Source organism: Coenobita brevimanus, chromosome 75 (assembly GCF_032717465.1).
Source record: "Coenobita brevimanus isolate Jiangsu-jjx chromosome 75, ASM3271746v2, whole genome shotgun sequence".
NCBI lineage: Eukaryota > Metazoa > Arthropoda > Malacostraca > Decapoda > Coenobitidae > Coenobita > Coenobita brevimanus.
In genome coordinates, this window is record NC_137028.1 from 21,512,231 (window position 1) to 21,533,481 (window position 21,251).

Sequence of the window (21,251 nt, forward strand, 5' to 3'; positions counted from 1 at the left end):
TAAGGCAATAGATGTGTTAAGGTATACTGCCTGGTTTTTATGTCCTGTTCCTTTGTGGATGCTTTACTTCCGGTCCGGAAAGAGGACCCCGCTCAGTCGCTGGTGTTCTTAGGACGAGAAGTCGACCTAAAAACACTCAGCATAACAAATACCAAAGCGGTGGAGTGAATAACAACTACAGTGTACAGTGTCTGTGACCTAGTGATAAAAAGGCAGAACAGTGAACTAACCCTGTAATGGAAGTCAGTGATAATACCAAAACGGTGGAGTGAGTACAGTGACAGTGTAACCATAAATACGGCCACCCAGTGAGAGTCGAGTCTATCAGAGTGAATACGCTACCACCAGAAAATACCTCCTGATACTAAGACCATAATCAGACCCCAGTGCCAATGAAACGCTCACCAGCAAGGTATAACATTAGTAACTCCATGCATATAGAACACCCGGACTTCCCATTATTAATAACACTCTGCCTCAAGTGCTATTCACTGTGACCCGAGCACTCGAGCAGTATCCTGCGTGATACTAACCCATATCTAGACATAAGAGCATGTAATTGCCCAGTGTATTTGTATCAGTGACATCTACTCGTTCTTCTGCCCAACTTAATAATACATATGTAAGGTTGTTGCCTTGAGTTTTTGTGTCCTACCTCTCTCCTATTTGTCTAAGCTCCGGTCTAGAAAGAGAGCCCCCCTACACGCTAGGCGTTTACGGGACGGGAAGCCGGACCTAAAACACCTAGCATTACAATAATAAATCAACAAGGGACTCAAGACTGACCCCTGATGCACACCAACATTTACGGAAAACTCCTTACTCAAATCTCCATTCACCCTTACCTGGGTGCGAGCACCCACATACATGGCCATAGATAGCCACCCAAACCAGCCACTCCTCGATCCCAAGCTCTCATTGCCCACTTCACCACCTCTCTAAGGACTCTGTCAAAAACCTTCTCCAAATCAACAAAAACAAAGAACAGTTCCCTTTTCTGTCCTATATATTTTTCTGATGCTGTCGAACAACGAATCTCTTTGCTTGGCATAAAAATATTACATCTCATCAATATTCATTCTTTCTCTAATCATACCTTCTAGAACTCTATTACCTTCATTATCTGGTCCAAAAGCTTTATATGCCTCTATAATTTCCTCTTTCCAGGGCATTACCTTTCCCCTTGTACACATTCACAATTACACTCTTCCGCCAATAATCTGGGACAGCACACTTACTGTTTTTTAGGCCGACTTCTCCTCCTAAGTACACCAGCGACTGAGCGGGGTCCTCTTTCCGGACCAGAAGTAAAGCACCCACAAAGGAACAGGACATAAAAACCAGGCAGTATACCTTAACATATTTATTGTCTTTATTTCTACACCGTTACAATATAACACAGAGAGGTATTGGATATACAGTAGACAGCGACACAGAGTTAGCTTTTAACACCAAGATTTTCAGTTACACTTGAGACACAGTATTCTGCATGTACACTTATGTTGTTAGTTATAATATCGCGATACCCTTATTTCGTCTTTAGGCAGAATTAGTATTATATAAATTTAGTCCGATGCACTGGGGATGAACAGGGCCAAGAGTCAGTGTTGTGAATACTACTATAACTAGACAGGGTGTGGATCGCGACACTTGATGGAGTCACTTAGTCGCGACGGCACTTATTCACAGACTTTTGATTCTTTCGCACACCCTAGTCTTGGTTCACAATTACTATAAGTTCTCTTATCTGGGACTCAGGCTATCTTCTATTCTGCCGGGTATCAGGCTTTAATAGGTTAGTGGTAACTTTCACTGGTATTATTCTGGCCCTCACTTTGTCACTATTCACTGTTATCTTCCCGTCTTGACTGATCGTGATACAAGGGGCGTTTACGTCACTATTTACCCGTGTGTCCTGGTATAATTACTCTGGTGTCCGGGCGTGAGGGGGAGGCCCTAGCGGGAGCCTTCCTGCAGAGGGCAATACACTGCCCGGGTCCTGGTCATCAGTGGAGTACAGGGAGGCCCGTCTGTCTGGGGGCCTCGACCTGGGAGGAGGCCCTCGTACTGGAGCCTCGTTGGTGGAGTGCAGGAAGGCCCTCCGGTCTGGGGGCCTCGACCTGAGAGGTGGCCCTTGGGACTGGGGCCAAACAGCTGTAGGAGGCGAGCCTGTCGCCTCTGGCTCCATGGGGAGAGAGAGCCTGAATTGCCTTCACCTGGAGGCTGCTGGTCAGGCCTGGGGGTCCTAAGACTGCGGTCGCCTGTAGGGGGAGGCGCCGACAGGGGTGAGCTACGGCACCGTCTCCATCGGGTGTCCGGCAGGAGCAGGGATCTCCCAGGGGTAGGCGGTAGGACCTGGATCGGGCCTTGCCACCACTCTGGCAACACCTCCGGGGCAACACTCCCGGATGGTGACAAAGGGCATCCCACGCAGCCAAGAGGGAAAGGGTCGGCCGCACAAGGGACTTCCTGCATCGGGAGGGCCTTCAGAGCCACGAATGAAGGGCGTACAGTGGCCGCTCCTTCCCCGTCACGTACATTGGCCGTGAGCGGGGTTTCGTGACTCCTAGGGCACACCGCTCCTTCCCCCGCATGTACAGCGGCCGTGCTATCAGTGCTGCTCTCAAAGCAGGAAAAGGCAGGAGAAGGGTACACGGAATCCGTGCACTCTCCAGTACGTACTGAGGCCGTAGCCTTGGGTCTGCTTACCCTGGTACATACCGCGGCCGCAGCCGTGAGCCTACCCGCCCTATGAGAGGCAACTGAAGGGCGTACAGTGGCCACTCCTTCACCGTCACGTACAGTGGCCATCGACACGGTGTTGCTCCCATAGGAGGGAAAAGCAGGGGAGCGGTGCACAGAGGCCGCGCCCTCTCTGGTACGTACTGAGGCCATAGCCGAGAGTCTGTCTACACTGGTACGTACTTTGGCCTTAGCCAGGAGCTTATCTACCCTTAGAGAAGCAACTGAAGGACGAACAGTGGCCGCTCCTTCCCCGTCACGTACAGTGGCCGTCGACACGGTGTTGCTCCCATAGGAGAGAAAAGTAGGAGAGGGGTGCACATAGGCCACGCCCTCTCCGGTACACACTGAGACCATAGCTGAGGGTCTAGTTACCCTAGTGTGTACTTCGGCCGTAGCCGTAAGCCTGCCTGCCTTTTGGGAAGCAACTGAAGGGCGTACAGTGGCCGCTCCTTCCCCGTCATGTACAGTGGCCGTTGACGCGGTGTTGCTCCCATAGGAGAGAACAGCAGGAGAGGGGTGCACAGAGGCCGCGCCCTCTCCGGTACACACTGAGGCCGTAGCCAAGGGTCTACTTACCCTAGTGTGTACTTTGGTCGTGGCCTTGGGCCTTCCTGCCCTTGGGGAGGTAACTGAAGGGCATACAGTGGCCACTCCTTCCCTGTCACGTACAGTGGCTGTCGACGCGGTGTCACCTGGGACTGAATCTTGTTCAGTCCCACACCGATTCTGGTGACGGCTGTCCTGCTCGCAGAGTCATTGCCTCTTTTCGCTCACCTGGTGTTGGGGTACTTGCGGGGAAAATGGACTCAGGACAGTAATGTCCCGGTGACTCTCTTGTTCTGGGTCACTAGCCCCACCGTTGTGTCCTCCTGGGGTGGTGGTGTGGTAGCGGCTCAGTGGTGGGGTGGGGGGTCCGGCGGTGATGGGTATTTTACCACCCTCCGTGGTAAAGAAGTCACGGCCCCGTGACTGGAGGTGGTATGTTGTGGATGTCTGGTGGGCTGGGGTGAGATGTTGTTGGAGGCTGGTCCAGTGGAAGGTGATGGGGTTTGGCTCTCGGTGGGGGTTGAGAGTGAGCCGGAGGGAGGATGGGTGGTTGGTCCGGCGTATGAGGTGGAGAAGGTGGTGTGTCTCCCGGATCCTGATATGTGGGCAGTCATGGGCCAGCCAGTGGATTCTGGTGATCCTGATCTCGGGCAATGGTGCTTGGTGGGGAGGCAAAAACTGAATGCTGGCGAGTGACGGGAGATTGGTGCTTTTATGGGGGATGGGTCGGTGGGAGGAGCATTGTACTTTGGGGAATTGGGATTTGGGAGGATTCCATTGTGCTTGGTGGAGAGGGAGGGTTATGGGGGAGGTGTTTGGGGTGTGGGTGGTTTGTGGTGGTGAATGGTGGGTTGTGTGGGCGGTGGGCGGCGGTGTTGGTGTGTATCTGGAGGGTGGGCGTGAAAGATGTCCTGACCTGGTGGTAGTGGTGGTGAGGGTGGGTGTGGGTGGTGAGGGTGGTTGGGCACGTGGTGGTGGTGAGGGCGTGCTGCTGTTGGGGGGGGAGGCGGGTGGGGGTGCGGTGTGGCGCATATAATGAGAATGGTCGTGGTGTAGGGGGGGTGTGGATGGGCGGGTGGTGCTTGTGCGTGGTGGGCTGGAGAGTGGTGTGGTGTGTGAGGTGGTGGGTGGACAGGTGGGAGGGGGGTGAGTGGTGGGTTACGGGGACGTGGCGGCGTCGGGCGGGAGGGTGGTCTGGCTGGTGGGACGAGGATTCGGCTGTGGGCGGTGGGGGCGGTGATGTAGGCGGTGGAGGTGATGTAGAGGTAGGATGGTCGTGATTGAGAGTGGGGGTTTGAGAGTTAGGGTCGAGGTTGGGGGGTGGTGTGACGGGAGTCGGTGTTGTGGGAGGCGGCGTGCTCGTGGGTGAGATGGAGGGTGGGGGTGAGAAGGAGTAAGAGTAGGAGTCTGAGGGGTAATTCTTAAAAGACGCGGAGGGGACAGGTGCGTGGGAAGAGGTGCGGGGTGCGCGGGTGTGAGTGTGGTTGTTGTCGGAGGGGTGGAAAGGTCGCATGTGGCGGTTGCGATACATGCGTGGCTGTCCTTGGTGGTCAATGATCACCTGGTAGGGGTTAGGGACTCTGACTATTGTGAAGGGACCATCGAACTGGGGGGAGGTTTTGGTGGGGGCGGGTAGGTGTGCCACGACGACTGACTGGCCTGGCCTGTAGGGGTTGGAGTGGTTGGTGTCGGGCGTAGGGTCTTGTTGGGCTTGGAGGTGGTGTGGAGGCAGCGTTTGAGGTGGTGAAGGGGGTCAATAGTGGAGGGCGGGGTGGGCAGGTGGAGGTGGTGGTGGAGGGGTAGGAGGAGCGGGGTTTCCCAGAAAACTCGCTCGTGGAGGGTTATGCCGTCATCTCTTGGGCACGTGTTGAGGCCCCATTGAACAGTTTTGACATGGGCGGGCCAATTGTCGTTCCCTGTTTGCATGATTCTCGTTCGGACTTGGTTCATGATGGAGCAATGGCTCCTCTCGCAGACACTCTTACCTTGGGGCCAGTATGGGGATGAGTGGGAGACATGATAACCGAATATTTTCGCCAGTTCTTCCCAGACTTTGCCAGTGAACTCTGGGCCATTATCCGAGTGTAGGACTTGGGGAATGCCAAAATAAGGGAAGACGTGGCGGGTCAGGGCATCGGCAACCGACACAGCTTTGTGATCTTTGGCGGGACATGCGATGATGAATTTCGAGTACACATCTACGAAAGTGATAATGTATTTGTATCCTGCTTTAGGTGTGAGGGGGCTGACGACGTCAAGGGAAAGTAACTGACATGGTTTCTGTGCCGTTAGTTTTCCTGAAGGGCCGGGTGTGCGAGTGATGTCTTTCCCCAAAGCACAGGCACGGCAAGATTGGATGATGTTTTTGGCAATGGTGGATGGATTAGCTGTCCAATACATATCACTGAAAACTTGTAAGAGTTTCTTGGTCCCGAGGTGGATGCCATTGTTGGCGTGAAGGTGCAGCATAGTCTCATGTGCTGTGGTAGGGTCTAGGACGATGTGGCCGTTGGGATCGAACAGGTGATCGCCGTGAAGGTGGAGTTTGGTGAATGTGCTTGGCGGGACCCAGGTAGGACGTTGCTTATTTTTCCACATTTGGATTAGGTCTGGTTCTGGGCAGATAGTACGAGTATTGATGGGTAGGCGGGAAAGGGCATTGGCGTTAGTGTGCAACTTGTCTGGTCGGTACGATATCTCGAAATCATACTCTTCGAGTGCTTCTTGCCACTGTATGAGTTGGGCATTGTTGGTATTGGATTGGCGCAACCATTGCAGGGATTGGTGGTCAGTAATGACGACTACATGGGTGCCGGAGATATATGAACGGAAGTACTCGAGAGCCCAGATGATTCCGAGGCACTCGCATTTGGTGGCCGCGTAATTCCTTTCAGCTTGATTCAGGGTGCGGCTGGCACAGGCGATTATGTGTTCGCAGCCGTGTTGTACTTGGGCAAGGACAGCCCCTGTGGCTATGAGGGAAACGTTGGTGTACAGACGAAAGGGGAGGTTGTAATCTGGGAACGCGACGATGGGGCAGAGATCAACTTGGACTTGAGGGTTTTGAATGCAGTTTTTCTCGGTTCTGTCCATATGAATGGTTCACCCTTTTTTGTCAGGTCATGGAGGGGTTTGGCGATGTCAGCAAACCCTTTTACAAAGCGTCTGTAATATGAAGTTAGACCTAAGAAGGCTCTGGTTTTGTGTATGTCGCGAGGTAGAGGGATATCAGCAATCGCACGTAGTTTGTCAGGGTCAGGTGAGATCCCCTTGGCTCTGATCACGTGCCCTGGGAAGGAGACGGATCGTTCGGCCAGGACGCACTTTGTGGGTTTGAGTTTAAGCCCAGCCTGGCGTATGCGTTGGAACACCTGTTTGAGGCGGTGGAGGTGGTCGGCCCAGGTGTGACTGAAGACTATGACATCATCCAGGTAGGCCAGGCAGGTTTCCCAGGTCAGACCGCTCAGGACAGATTCCATGAGGTGGGAAAATATGGTGGAGGCGTTGCAGAGTCTGAAGGGAAGGACGTTAATTTCATAGTGTTTCCCGTTCGAGGTTGAGAAGGCGGTCTTCTGTTTGTCGCCTGGGTGAACAGGGACCTGCCAGTAACCTGATTGCAGGTCTAGGGTAGAGAACCATGTTGAACCATGCAGGGAGTTGAGGGAGTCATCGATTCTGGGTAGGGGCGTGGCGTCCTTGATGGTAACATCATTTACTCCGGTAATCAACGCAGAAGTGCATGATTCCGTCTTGCTTTCTCACGAGTACGATGGGTAAGGACCACGGGCTGGTGGAGTTGGAGATGACACCAGCATCGAGCATGTCCTGGACCTGCCGGTCTTCTTCTGCCTGCTGCTTAGGATTTTTCCGGCGCAATAGTTGGCGAATGGGAGGTCGGGTCGTGTGTATCTTGTGACTGAGATAAGTAGTGTGACCGAGGTCTGTAGGGCCGGAGGAAAAAAGGTCCTGAAAGACCAGGAGTAGTTGTCAGAGGCTGTTGGTTTGGGAAGGGGATAGGTGTGATGGTAGGTCAGGGAGAGTGGGGTGGTTAGAAGGTGGTGTTTGGCATGGCTCTGCTTCTTCCGTGTCACCAATGATGAGTCCTCGCGGTAGGGTTAGCGGTGTTGTGGCAAAGTTTGTGATACGTACTGCTCAGGCACGGGGGGGAAGGAAGGTGGGGGACACTAAATAGGATGAGAGGGGTCCGGTGGGTAAGGAAGGTGAGAAAAGGACGGAGGTACCATAGGGTCTATTTAGTTCTACCCAAGCTTCGTGGTGGGGTGGAATGGTGACTGTGGAAGCGATAGTGGCAGGGAAAAATGGAGAGGGGGCCAGTAGAAGTGGAGCGGGAGATGGGGATGGAGAGTGATGGAGTGAGGCATCGAGTGAGGTTGAGGTGGGGTTGCAAGTACAGATGGGTTGGGGAAGATGAGTGTTAGGAGTGTGTGTGTGTGAGCGTGGTGTGTGGGTGGTGGTGTTGTGTTTCTTTCTTCTTCTATTTTTTTTTTTTTTCCGTTTTGTGATTGATGCTTGTTGGGGGGGGGCTGGACTGAAGTGGAGGCGGCGCTGATTACAATCGATGGTCGTGTGAAGTTTTTGCAGGAGGTCCAGCCCAAGGTATCCATCATACTGACGGCATGTGGAATCAAATATGATGAAGGGGTGATTGGTGGATACTCGTTGGTGAGTGTCGGCCCGAAGGGCCCGGGTTTCCCCACGGATGGGCAGGGGGCCATCCCCCGCATCTACAAGGTTGGCTGACGTGGGGAGAAGAGGGCCGAAAGCAGAAGTGTGGCGGAAGTAGAAGTGGGAGTAGAGGCATGACCTGGCTGCTCCCGTGTCTACCAGTAGTCAGCCAAATTTTGTCATAGACTGGGGGCCTGTAGTTGTGTGAGGTGGCCCCCGCCACTGTGGGGAGGTGCGGGGGCGGGCCTAAAAATCGACGTGTTCGTCGTGTTCCTCGTTGTCCGGTCCTTGGTAGGCTAGGAGTGGCGCGTCGTCTTCTTGGGCGTCGTCTTCTAAGGAGGAGACCTTTTTGCGCCCCTGTGGAAAGGTTCTGCGCCTGCTTGCCTTGAGCTCCTCTCTAATGTCACGCAGGGGGCAGGTGTGACTGCGGGCCGTGAATTCCTAGGGATTAATTGTGATGAGGTTGCCTTGATCCCTGGGGTTTGGGAGTTTCTTCTGCAGGTGGGCCCTGGGCACAGTAGGAAGCGGCTCTGTGGGAGGTTGGTGAGGCGGCGGCTTTGGTTATGGTGGGGGGGTCTTGGTTGTAGGGAATTTGCTCACCGCATGGATAGGTTGTGGCATGGGACGGGCGGCGAGGAGACGTCAGACGAGTTGTAGGTCCTGATCCATATTCGCTGAGGGATCATAGATGGTGAAATGCTCCCTGACTGTGCTAGGGAGAATCCTCAGCAGGGCATTGAAAGTGAGTAGATCCCGAGTATTTGTGGCTGTCTCAGGATAAGCGGTGCTGATGAGGCGCCGGGCCTGGACGAAGGTGTCGTCTAGGTTACCGTCGTAGGTGAGGGCGTCGAGTTGAGAGAGAGCGACAACTCTGCCCATAGAAGGCATGAAAGCCTGCCTCACAATGTGTGAGAATTGGTCCCATGTCAATTCTGGGGCGATTCTTGGTGCGACAGTGGCGAAAATTTTGCCCAGGTTAGGTAATGTGATGGCTATCTTTTCTCTGTCGGAGTCGAACCCTATGTCTAAGAGGGGTTTAACCATATCCAAGTACACATCAATGTCACATTGCTCCGGGTTGAATTTCGGCAATTGGATGTGAGGTTTGGCTGCCATTGTGCAAGTTTTCCTTTATCATTCCTCCGTGCTTTATTCGGATCCAGAACCACCGCTGGCCACCAGTATTATGCTGGGTGTTTTTAGGCCGACTTCTCGTCCTAAGAACACCAGCGACTGAGCGGGGTCCTCTTTCCAGACCAGAAGTAAAGCACTCACAAAGGAACGGGACATAAAAACCAGGCAGTATACCTTAACATATCTATTGTCTTTATTTCTACACCGTTACAATATAACACAGAGAGGTATTGGATATACAGTAGACAGCGACACAGAGTTAGCTTTTAACACCAAGATTTACAGTTACACTTGAAACACAGTATTCTGCATGTACACTTATGTTGTTAGTTATAATATCGCAATACCCTTATTTCGTCTTTAGGCAGAATTAATATTATATAAATTTAGTCCGATGCACTGGGGATGAACAGGGCCAAGAGTCAGTGTTGTGAATACTACTATAACTAGACAGGGTGTGGATCATGACACTTGATGGAGTCACTTAGTCGTGATGGCACTTATTCACAGACTTTTGACTCTTTCGCGCACCCTAGTCTTGGTTCACAATTACTATAAGTTCTCTTATCTGGGACTCAGGCTATCTTCTATTCTGCCGGGTATCAGGCTTTAATAGGTTAGTGGTAACTTTCACTGGTATTATTCTGGCCCTCAATTTGTCACTATTCACTGTTATCTTCCCGTCTTGACTGTTTGTGATACAAGGGGCGTTAACGTCACTATTTACCCGTGTGTCCTGGGTATAATTCTCTCTGGTGTCCGGGCGTGAGGGGGAGGCCCAAGGGGGAGCCTTCCTGCAGAGGGCAATACACTGCCCGCAGGGGAGTCACTGCCCGGGTCCTGGTCGTCGGTGGAGTACAGGGAGGCCCGTCTGTCTGGGGGCCTCGACCTGGGAGGAGGCCCTCGTACTGGAGCCTCGTTGGTGGGGTGCAGGGAGGCCCTCCAGTCTGGGGGCCTCGACCTGAGAGGTGGCCCTCGGGACTGGGGCCAAACAGCTGTAGGTGAGTTGCCCTCACCTGGAGGCTGCTGGTCGGGCCTTGGGGTCCTAAGACTGTGGTCGCCTGTAGGGGGAGGCACCGACAGGGGTGAGCTGCAGCACCGTCTCCATCGGGTGTCCGGCAGGATCAGGAATCTCCCAGGGGTAGCCGGTAGGACCTGGATCGGGCCTTGCCACCACTCTGGCAACACCTCCGGGGCAACACTCCCGGATGGTGACAAAGGGCGTCCCACGCAGCCAAGAGGGAAAGGGTCGGCCGCGCAAGGGACTTCCTGCATCGGGAGGGCCTTCAGAGCCATGAATGAAGGGCGTACAGTGGCCACTCCTTCCCCGTCACGTACAGTGGCCGTGAGCGCTGTTTTGTGACTCCTAGGGCACGCAGCTGAAGGGTGTTTAGTGGCCGCTCCTTCCCCCACACGTACAGTGGCTGTGCTATCAGTGCTGCTCCCGAAGGAGGAAAAGGCAGGAGAAGGGTACACGGAATCCGTGCACTCTCCAGTGTGTACTGAGGCCGTAGCCTTGGGTCTGCTTACCCTGGTACGTACCACGGCCGTAGCCGTGAGCCTACCCGCCCTATGAGAAACAACTGAAGGGCGCACAGTGGCCGCTCCTTCCCCGTCATGTACAGTGTCCGTCGACGTGGTGTTGCTCCCGTAGGAGGGAAAAGCAGGAGAGGGGTGCACAGAGGCCGCGCCCTCTCCGGTACACACTGAGGCCGTAGCCGAGGGTCTACTTACCCTTGTGTGTACTTTGGCCATAGCCGTAAGCCTGCCCGCCCTTTGGGAAGCAACTGAAGGGCGTACAGTGGCCGCTCCTTCCCCGTCACGTACAGTGGCCATCGACGCGGTGTTGCTCCCATAGGAGAGAACAGCAGGAGAGGGGTGCACAGAGGCCGCGCCCTTTCCGGTACACACTGAGGCCGTAGCCGAGGGTCTGCTTACCCTGGTGTGTACTTTGGCCTTAGCCTTGGGCCTTCCTGTCCTTGGGGAGGTAACTGAAGGGCGTACAGTGGCCGCTCCTTCCCCGTCACGTACAGTGGCCGTAGATGCCGTGTCACCTGAGACTGAATCTTGTTCAGTCCCACCCCGATTCTGGTGACGGCTGTCCTGCTCGCAGAGTCGTTGCCTCTTTCCGCTCACCTGGTGTTGGGGTACTTGCAGGGAAAAGGGACTCAGGACAGTAGTGTCCCGGTGACCCTCTTGTTCTGGGTCACTAGCCCCACCGTTGTGTCCTTCTGGGGTGGTGGTGTGGTAGCGGCTCGGTGGCGAGGTGGGTGGTCCGGTGGCAGAGGGTATTTTACTTACATTTAATTGTATTTATCAGATCAGTGACTAATCCCATTCCTGTATCTCCTGTCTGAACAAATTGCAAATCAACAGACTCTTCCTTGCTCCTACCTGAATTAGAACTCACCTCCTTTCAGGCAGCAGATCACTTGTCCAACTACTTGACCACCACCACAGTAAAACACTTTCTGATGTTTACTGAGAAAATGAATATCCACTAATGTACAAATGAAGCATAAATAACCATACTGTAGCAAGGGCCTCCTCATAAGGAAATTAAAACTAACACAGGGCCTTTACAACAGGATGTCATCCTAGCGAGGAGACAATAGCAGCAGCTGAACATAGTGATACTGCCAAGGTGGACAGAAAGCTGAGGACAGGGAGAGCTGGAGCTCCTGTTTAACTAGATGTTATAATAATAAACTCCTGACCAATTCCTCAGCTGCACAAACGACCTCTGGGACATGGAATTACACATTCCTTTCTCTTACTCTCTGACTACTGCCAAAAACCCTTAGCTTATTCACACTAGTTCTAATGCAGACCACACAAGGACGTGGTTTTCGAAAGGAACCGGTACAGACTTAATCATGAATCACGTGCACTCGATGTTTCTCCCTGGAAGCATGTTAAATCTGTTCATCTTGCTAAAAACAGCTTGATCTTACTTTCCAGTTCAGATTCTTCCCGCTCCCTCTGACACCATCCCAAAAGCCTCTTCAAAGACATCACTTATTCTTCTTACCATCCTCTTTTACACTCAGTCGTCTCTAGCTGCTTCATCCTGTGATAAAGGCTAAACTCTCTCCGCACACTTTCTTCTCTTCACTTTGGATGGTTCCAGTGCTATTCCTCTATCACCCATCCTCAGATATCCTCATGCCTGTTGTTAAAATTCCTTTAAAAATTTACTTTTTGCCCTCACTGGTCTCGTTTTGTGGTAGGTGGTGGTGACCATCATCCACTTACGTACAGTGTGTAGTGCTGCCTATTTCTAGTTCTCCCACAACTAGGCCTTTTGGGAGAATGAAGGGTTCGTTGGAGACATTCGCGACTCTGACAGCGTTGAGGTGAGGGGGAACCATGGCTGGAGAAATCAAGCAGTTGGCAGCTCTGCTAAAAATAATTTCATCCGTACTAAATGCTCTCAACTCTCCAACTCGAATTCTTCCCGCTCTTTCTGGCACCTTGCCAAAAACCTTTCTAACAACTATACCTCATCATCCTTCCCTTCTCTTTTCTATTCCGATGGTTCTGTAGCTATTTCTTCTACTGATAAAGCAGATCTCTTCACATAGACTTTCTCCTCCAATTCCATCTTAAACGATTCCGGTGCTGTTCCTCCATCACTTCCCCCCTCTGACTTCCTCATGGCTGACATTAAAATTTCTTCAGCTGATGTATTTTCTGCTATCACTGGCCTCAATATGAGTCCCTCCTGTTGTTCTCAAGAACTGTGCTTCTGTGCTTACACCCTGCCTAGGCAAACTCTTTCGCCTTTGTCCACTTGTACCTTTCCTTCTTGCTGGAAGTTTGCTCTCATTCAGCCAGTCTCAAAGAAGAGTGACCACTTCCAACCCTCCAACTATCGTCCAATTACTTTAACGTCCTGTATTTCAAAAGTTTTCGAGTCAATTCTCAATTGAAAAATTTTAAGGCATCTTTCCTATCACAACCTTCTTTCTGATCGTCAGTACGGGTTCCGTCAGGGACGCTCCATTGGCGATCTTCTCACCTACCTTTCAGACACCTGGTCATCCTCCTTTCGGGACTTTGGCGAAAGCTTTGCCATTGCACTTCACATCTCTAAGGCTTTCGATCGAGTCTGGCATAAATCTATAATTTCCAAACTTCCCTCTAATGATTTTTATCCTTCTATCTGTGCCTTCTTTGCTAGCTTCCTTTCTGGTCGTTCTATAGCAGCTGTTGTAGACGGCCATCGTTCTTCTCCTAGATCTATCAACAGTGGTGTTCCTCAGGGCTCTGTCCTATCACCAACTCTCTTCCTTTTATTCATCAGTGACCTTCTAAGCTGTACATCTAACCCTATCCACTCATACGCTGATGACTCCACCCTTCACCTTTTCATTCGGTTCCCGCAATGCCCATCTCAGCAGTTACTTCAACAAACAAGGGATGAGGCTATGGCACACCTAATGTCTGACTTGGCTCGTATCTCTGACTAGGGTAAGAATAATCTGGTTGGTTTTAATGCATCTAAGACTCAGTTCTTACACCTATCAACCCGACAAAATCTTCCACAGGTATACCCACCGATGTTTAATAATATTCAGCTTAATCCTGCATCATCCTTGAACATGCTTGGGGTTTCATTTACTCGGGACTTATCTTGGAAAGATCATATTACATCTCTTGTAAAATCTGCATCCAAGAGATTGGGTGTGCTAAGCCGACTCCGTTCTTTCTTTACCCCTGCACAATTGTTGACTCTATACTCCGCCCCTGTGTGGAGTACAAATGTCATGTGTGGGGAGGCTCCGCACATACAGCTCTTCTCAATAGGCTGGAGTCAAAGTCTTTTCGTCTCATTAATTCTCCTCCTCTTACTGACTCCCTTCAACCTCGGTCTCTTCACTGCACTGTTGCATCTTTATCTCTTTTCTATCGCTACTTCAATGGTCACTGCTCCTCTGAACTGTCTGCATGCATTCCTCCACCTCCACGACGGGTGCGTAGCACCCGTCTAGCAGCAAACTCTCATCCCTTTTCTGTCCAACTCTCTAATGCAAGAGTTAACCGTTACTCCCAGTCCTTCATTTATGCAACAAGTCAACTCTGGAACTGTCTCCCTCTGTCTGTATTTCCTGCTGCCTATGATCTCCAGTCTTTCAAACGCAGTGTGTCCAGGCATCTCGAAATGATCGGATCTTGAATTTGGCTCTCTATTGTATTTTGTTTTTCTCTTGGAGGGAACTGTTATTGCGGGCTCATGACCTTTGGTTCCTTCTTCCTCGCATAAAAAAAAAATGGCTGGTCCATTTGTAGGGAGAATAGCAGGGGTTGCTGGGCCGAGGTATTCAGTGGTACCGAGGCCTGGTGGTAAGGTGGCATGTTTTTTTTTTTTTTTTTTGTGACAGGCTATACCACCGTGTGCAGGGTGGCTGCGTGCAGGTAGCCTTCAAATTGGAGCCGCCTGTGCTGGCAGTCTATGATGGCTCCCAGCTTTTGTTGTAGGTCCAGCCCCAGGTAACCATCGTAAACTGTACACTTGGAGTCGAACACTATGAACGGGTGGTTAGCGTGGGCGGACGAGTGCAGGGTGGTTACTGTACTACGGGTGGGTGGGTTTTGCCCCTCAAGGCCAACGGTTTGTCCCCTGCCCCAATGAGGTCAGTGGACGAGGGTTGGAGGGGCCTGAAGGCTGCCTGATTTTTCTGGTAATACCATGTGTACACTGTACAGGAAGGATCATACAGCACCTGTGTCCACCAGAAGGTGGACAGGGACTCCTTGGAGCTTGATCTTTGTGTAGACTGGCATTTTGGGTTGATTGCTGGTTGCCCCTGCCAGGGCCAGAACTGACGAGGGAGGGTCTAAAAATCCAGCCCAGCTTTGGAGGCGTCCATCTCTTCTAGTGATGCCTCCTCGTCATCGAGGAGAGCAGTTGACTCCACTTCATCCTCAAGTCCTACCTCTGTGCTCTCTGTACAGGTGCCATTTTTGGCTACATGATGTGGGATGGAGCAAGGAGGTGGGGGTGGACCCCATCTATTTGGCCAGATCCATCGGGCCTTGACTTGCTCCCGCATGTCATGTAGGGCACAGGATGCATTGCAAGCCTTGAACTCCCAAGGGTTGACCAAGATTAAGTTGTCTTGCCACGGCGGTTTGTCCTGTGGAGATGGGGAGACATGAGGAGAAGAGGGGCGATTTGCACCTGGCCACTCTTCAGTCTTTCTATTTTGCTGGATCAGGACGTGACACACAGCCCCAATTGGTTTCTGCCTCCCTGCATGTGCTAACAGCCATTGGATTGTTACTTTGTTGTGGATGGTGATATGTTCCCTTACGGCACTGGGTAGGACACACATTAGGTGGGCGAAAATGTGCTCATTACATTGTTCCTCTGTCAGCTGGGCATACATGGACATTATATGAGTTTCCGCAAATCCGTTAGGGTAGCGTCCAGGTCTCCCTCAAACTTTACGTCATTGAGTTGTGACAGTGCGACAACCAGCCCGTGGGATGGTTGGATGGTGTCGATAAAAATTTGTCTGAATTGTGCCCATGTTAGGGCTGTATTAACTTTCCCAGCTACCAGGGCAACTGACTTCCCTAATTGGGGTAGTAATACTGTGATCTTTTGTGCATCCTCCTCATATACCAAGGCCAACACTGGTTCGACCATTTTCATGTAAATAGTGATATCGTACTGAAATACGCACTCCCGCCAAACCCCCTCCCCATGACGGAGCTGCAGCCCCACCCTCACCCCAGGAGGACACCACAGTGGAGCAGGTGAGCGACACGGAGGATTAGGGTGAGACGGGCACAAGTATGTCCCGACCCTATGCCCCTCTTCCCCTCAACGCACCCAACCACGACATCTCAGTAATGGCCACCTACATCTCAGCCGGACTGCCTTCATCAGGATCAGGGTGGGACTGCTCCAGATACAGTCCCAGGCAGCACTGCGGTAATGGCCACTGTACGTACCAGGGAAGGGACGGCCACTGTACGCCTTTCTGCTGCAGCCACATCTGGGGTTAGCCCCCGCGTGACGGCCACTGCATGCATGCCAGCAGGCAGGATTAGGAGAAGTGGAACAGTGGCGACGGCCACAGTACGCATTAGGGAGAGAATGGCCACTGTACGTCCCTCGTCCACTTCCTCCTCCTATGGGAGTAGCACCGCGGTAATGGCCACTGTACGTACCAGGGAGGGAACGGCCACTGTATGTCCCTCAGCTACTTCCCGCAGGGCAGGCAGACCCTCGGCCACAGCCACTGCATGCACCAGGGAGGGAACAGCCACTGTACATCCCCCTTCTGCCTCTACCTCCTTTGGGAGGAGCACTGCAGTAACGGCCACTGTACGTACCGGGGAAGGAATGGCCACTGTACGTCCTCCTGCTGCTACCCCGAGGGTCTGTGGAACCGCTGGAACAGCCACTGTATGTGCCGGGGAAGGGATGGCCACTGTACGCCCTTCATCCACAGCCCCGAGGATTCTCCCACCGGAGGAGGTCCCTGATGCGGCCCACTCTCCATCCAGAGGCCACGTGGGATGCCTTTTTGTCTCTCCCTCCAGGTGTGGTTCCCTGGAGGAGCTGCCGTTCGGAGAGTGGTGGCAGGGCCTGATACCCAAGGAGGGGATCCACGCCCTTCAACCAGCCCCTGGACAACGTGCGGCCCTGACTGAAGCCCCATGGACGAGACGCCACAGCCATCCCCTGACGGCATCCCAACCCAGAGGCGACCGGAGTCCCCATCTTCCCAGGGACATCCCCCGGACACCAGGGTGGGACAGGTCTGACCCTACTCACCGCTGGCCCTCTGCCCAGAGTAAGAAGCAGCAGGCCTGGCTCCTGATGCTGTTTGGCCCCAGTCCCGAGGGCCACTCATCAGGTCGAGGCCCCACCAGGAGAGGGCCTTCCTGCACCCCTGACCAGAAATGAGCCCAGGCTGCGACGCCCCCAGTAACAGTCCCTTGCCTCCTACAGGAGGGCATGCCCGCGGGCCTCCCGCCGACCCCCGGGCGCCACCTTGATAAAGCCCAGACATCGGCAGCCCAAGGGACTTCAGAGTGTAATCTCAGTGTTGTAACAAAGACCTAGAAACGACAGTGCCCGTTCATAGTCAGGACAGTGAGACCATGCAAGCTAACAGTATAAGTGCCTACAAACCGAATGCCCTAACATACTGTGTAGATCACCTAAGTTCGGGAGTCAAGAATAATATATAAGGACTGAGGGGAGAAGGCCTTTGAGAACTGTACCTTCAGCCTTTATGTATTATTTATGTGTGCACTGACTTGAGGGTTATCTCCGTATATGTATGGTGTGTTATACTGTTATTAACGAGCCTATCATTGTACCTGTGCCACATCTTGTATGTCATCGTATGTATATTGTAAGGAAGTTGGGTTAAAGCGATATATGTGTTAACCCGTCACGTCCCGAGGTTTTCCGCCCCTTCGACATCCCCCAGTCCCGAGCCTTTTTGGAAAAATTTTTTTTTGGCTCAAACTTCCGCTTAGGTTGAGAAACGAAGGAAAATCACCAAGAAAGGGCTTACCGTGGTCTATAAGTGGTCAGAACAAGTGAGGTCCCCCGAGCCAGGTAGCGTATTCTGTAATGGACGTGCCAGGCGCTCACGTTTTCTATGGTAAGGAATACTGGGAGAAACAACACACAACACCTCTATTGAATTTGAACTAATAAACAATAACAGTAACTATATAATGGATTTCAGACACATATATATGAAAAATAAGCATTGTACCATCGCGCGAGCATAGCGAGTTAGGTCCGAGTCGTAACATGCTATATGCTAAGTTTCTTGTATCAGTCAACATATCATTTTTTCTACTTGTATACTTCTGTTTCAATGACATTTTACCAATTACAACTGTTTGTTAGTGTTTTCAGATGTTTTCATTCATTATGATGACATGCAGCATAAGTCTAGCGCACATCAGCTTAGTAAGCGCACTCGCTATGACTCGTATTTTAACATACCCAATTGTTTTATCACTTTCCTATTATTTTTCCCTTTACATAGAACCTTTCCTCCACCACTGTCAATGTTTTCAATTATTTTCATTCAATACGAGGGCATTTAGCGATATGCTAGCGCATATTCACGTAGCAACCACGATCTCAAACACTCGTGTTTCATCTTCTACTTTATTAATTCACTCCAGTTATAATTTTCCACTTACATTACACACGTTTACACCCATATACTGCACTGTACATACTTACTGGCATTATTTATTCAAGTGAGCGTGAGAATATCGCATGAAAATACCCTCGCCATGAATGTTTCGACCAACATAATACTCACACACTTATATACTAATTCTTCACATATATTACACACTTTACCACTTGTTGACTTCTATTTTCACTATTACGTACCTTATTCATTCAACTGAGCGTCAGGGTATCGCATCTCTATACACACGCCATGAATATTAGACTTAGAATATATTTCAGCACTTACAATAATTTGAACTTATATTATACCCGTAAGCATTTCCAGTAATAATAATCATATAATTACGGGCCGTATTTATTGCACTGAGCGACAGAATATCGCATCATAAAACCCTCGCTATGTATGTTTCCACTTACAGCATATTTATACACTTACATACAATTTTTGCACTTACGTTATACCCGTATGCACTTTATACTAATGTTTGGAGATCAACATGACTGATAATTTCAATGAGCGTCTGTCTGTCGCATTTACTTCATAGTTTCAGCGTCCTGTCGCATTCACACGATATCAGAATTGCATCAACGTGTGATATTCGCTGAAACATGGGTGAATACAGAGACCCACTTCACACTCCACACACTCGTAGCGGGTGTCCTTCCTCTGTGTCGTGAGTCTCACCGGGAATTGCTACACACGTGACACCTGCGTTGGGGCCTAGGTCTGTTTGGCTGGGGAGGGATAGGAGTGGGGAAATGGCGGCCGGATATTCTCAGGGAAGTTTGTGCAATAGGGGCAGTGCGGGTGCGATGTTGGGGCCTTTCTACAGCATACCGTGCAAACATCTCTCTTGTGAGCTCCCTCACAAACCCTTCAAAGGTTTCCTGAACTCCTGTTGTCATGGCGTGAAGGTGGTGGCAATTCAGAGCAGTGATGTCTAGCAAGTGAAAGAACAGCTTCTTATACCACTTCATCGTGGTCCTGGCACAGTCTACCGTCGATATCATGGAGTCTGACTGGTCCACGAGGCGCATGTTTATATAATAGTCCATGACACACTCAGGTTTCCAAATATGACGCCTGTTCTCGCTACAGTAATCAACTGAATCAGTACGGTGCATCAAGGGGCGGTGAACCGTTGACAATAGGTTTACCTCTCTATTGTGGTTCCACACAGTTGCAAGATTGTTGTTGGCTTTGAAGAAGACAACCTCATTCCTTGCAAGTTTCCGCCCTACCTTGGCCATGTGACGCCGGTTCACCTTCACGGTTCCACAGACTCCAGTTTTATGTGTGTGAAGATAACGAGCGAGAAGAGGGCTAGTGTACCAATTGTCCAGGTAGAGGACGTGACCACGATGAAGGTAGTCTTCTATCATCGTCTTTACCACTGCTCCCGATAGTCCAATACTTCGATCTTCTGTTATGTCTGTCTGTGCACCGGTGTACAAGACTATGTCTTGCACGTATCCAGTCCTACAGTCGCACATAACAAAGATCTTGAATCCAAAACGGTGCCTTTTGCTGGGTATATACTGCCTAAATGAAATATTGCCTCTCCACAACACGAGACTCTCGACTATGACGAGGTCTCTATAGGGATAGAATGAGGAACGAAAGGTTTGCCTCAGGTGATCAAAGACCAACCTAATTCGCCTCATTTTATCAGTGTTGTTCGCATTTGCAGGATCATGAGCATCATAGAAATGGAGGCGACTTAGAGTTTGTTGAAACCGATTACGGCTCATCACTTGACCAAATATTGGGGTAAACATAACAGGGTCCCTCGTCCAGTAAGCAGGAATTCTGTTCTTTCGTATAATAGCCATCAAAAGGACCAGGGCAAAAAATAAGAACATTTCTGAAAGGGAGACAGGGTAATCATATATGATAGAATGCCTACTCCTTGTTCCCAATCTTTCACTCTCAAGGCGCTGGGTGCTTGCAAACAGATTGGTTTGGTATACAATCTGCTCCACAAATGCCTCACTAAAAAACAGGTGGAAAAAACCCAACCTGGTGGAATTACGGTGAATTCCTGGGGCAATGCAGCCAGAGCGCCCCTGCTCAGTGAAGGGGTGAATGAGGGGAGAAAAATCACTCCCATCCTCCCAATTCCACCCCACAAATCCCTCGTCCCCATCATCCCCATCACCGCCTTCGTCTGGGTGGGGAGGAGATCCTGGTTGGGGAGGTGGGGGAGGAGTGTGGAGGGCTTCCCCAGTCACTCCTCTTCCCTCTGCCTTTACCCTTTCCCTTTCCCTTACCCTTACGGCCTTGAGGAACATTAGGGGGCTGTGGGGATGAAGTAGGGGAATATTGGGGAGCAGAAGACATGCTGGGGAGTGGTTCCTCCCCACCTTCCCCCTCCATGACAACACCACGTGCTTTCTCACTCACCCTAGCTCGACCACGTGTTAGGGGATATTGGGGAGCATAAGACGTGCTTGGGAGTGGTTCCTCCCCACCTTCCCCCTCCCTCACAACCCCACGTGATACTGAACGCACCCGCACTCGCCCACGTGATACACTACGCCGCCTCACACTACGTAGGGAGAGCAATGACTCACTCACGTCACTCTCACTTTCCCTAATCCTCCCTGTACTTTCCATTTCACTCCCCCCTCCCTCCACGGCACTTCCTAACTCCCCAAACAAAATGCTAGGCCCATACCTGCTCGTCCGACGTGGTGTGCACTCTGGGCCACGATGAGTGATGACCTCACGTCCATACCACGTGGCAGCACGTCCCACGGCTCCGTCATCGTCATCGTCCTCGTCATCGAATTCTGGTTCCAAATCACGTTGGGGATAGGCATAGGATGTTGCACGTGGCTTCTTGGCCTGCTGCCCCTCTCTAGCAGCACGGTAAGTCACGTACTGCCGCTTTCTGGGAGACGGAACTTCCTCGTCACTGCTGGTGGTTTCTTCCTCCTCTGGCTGCACATA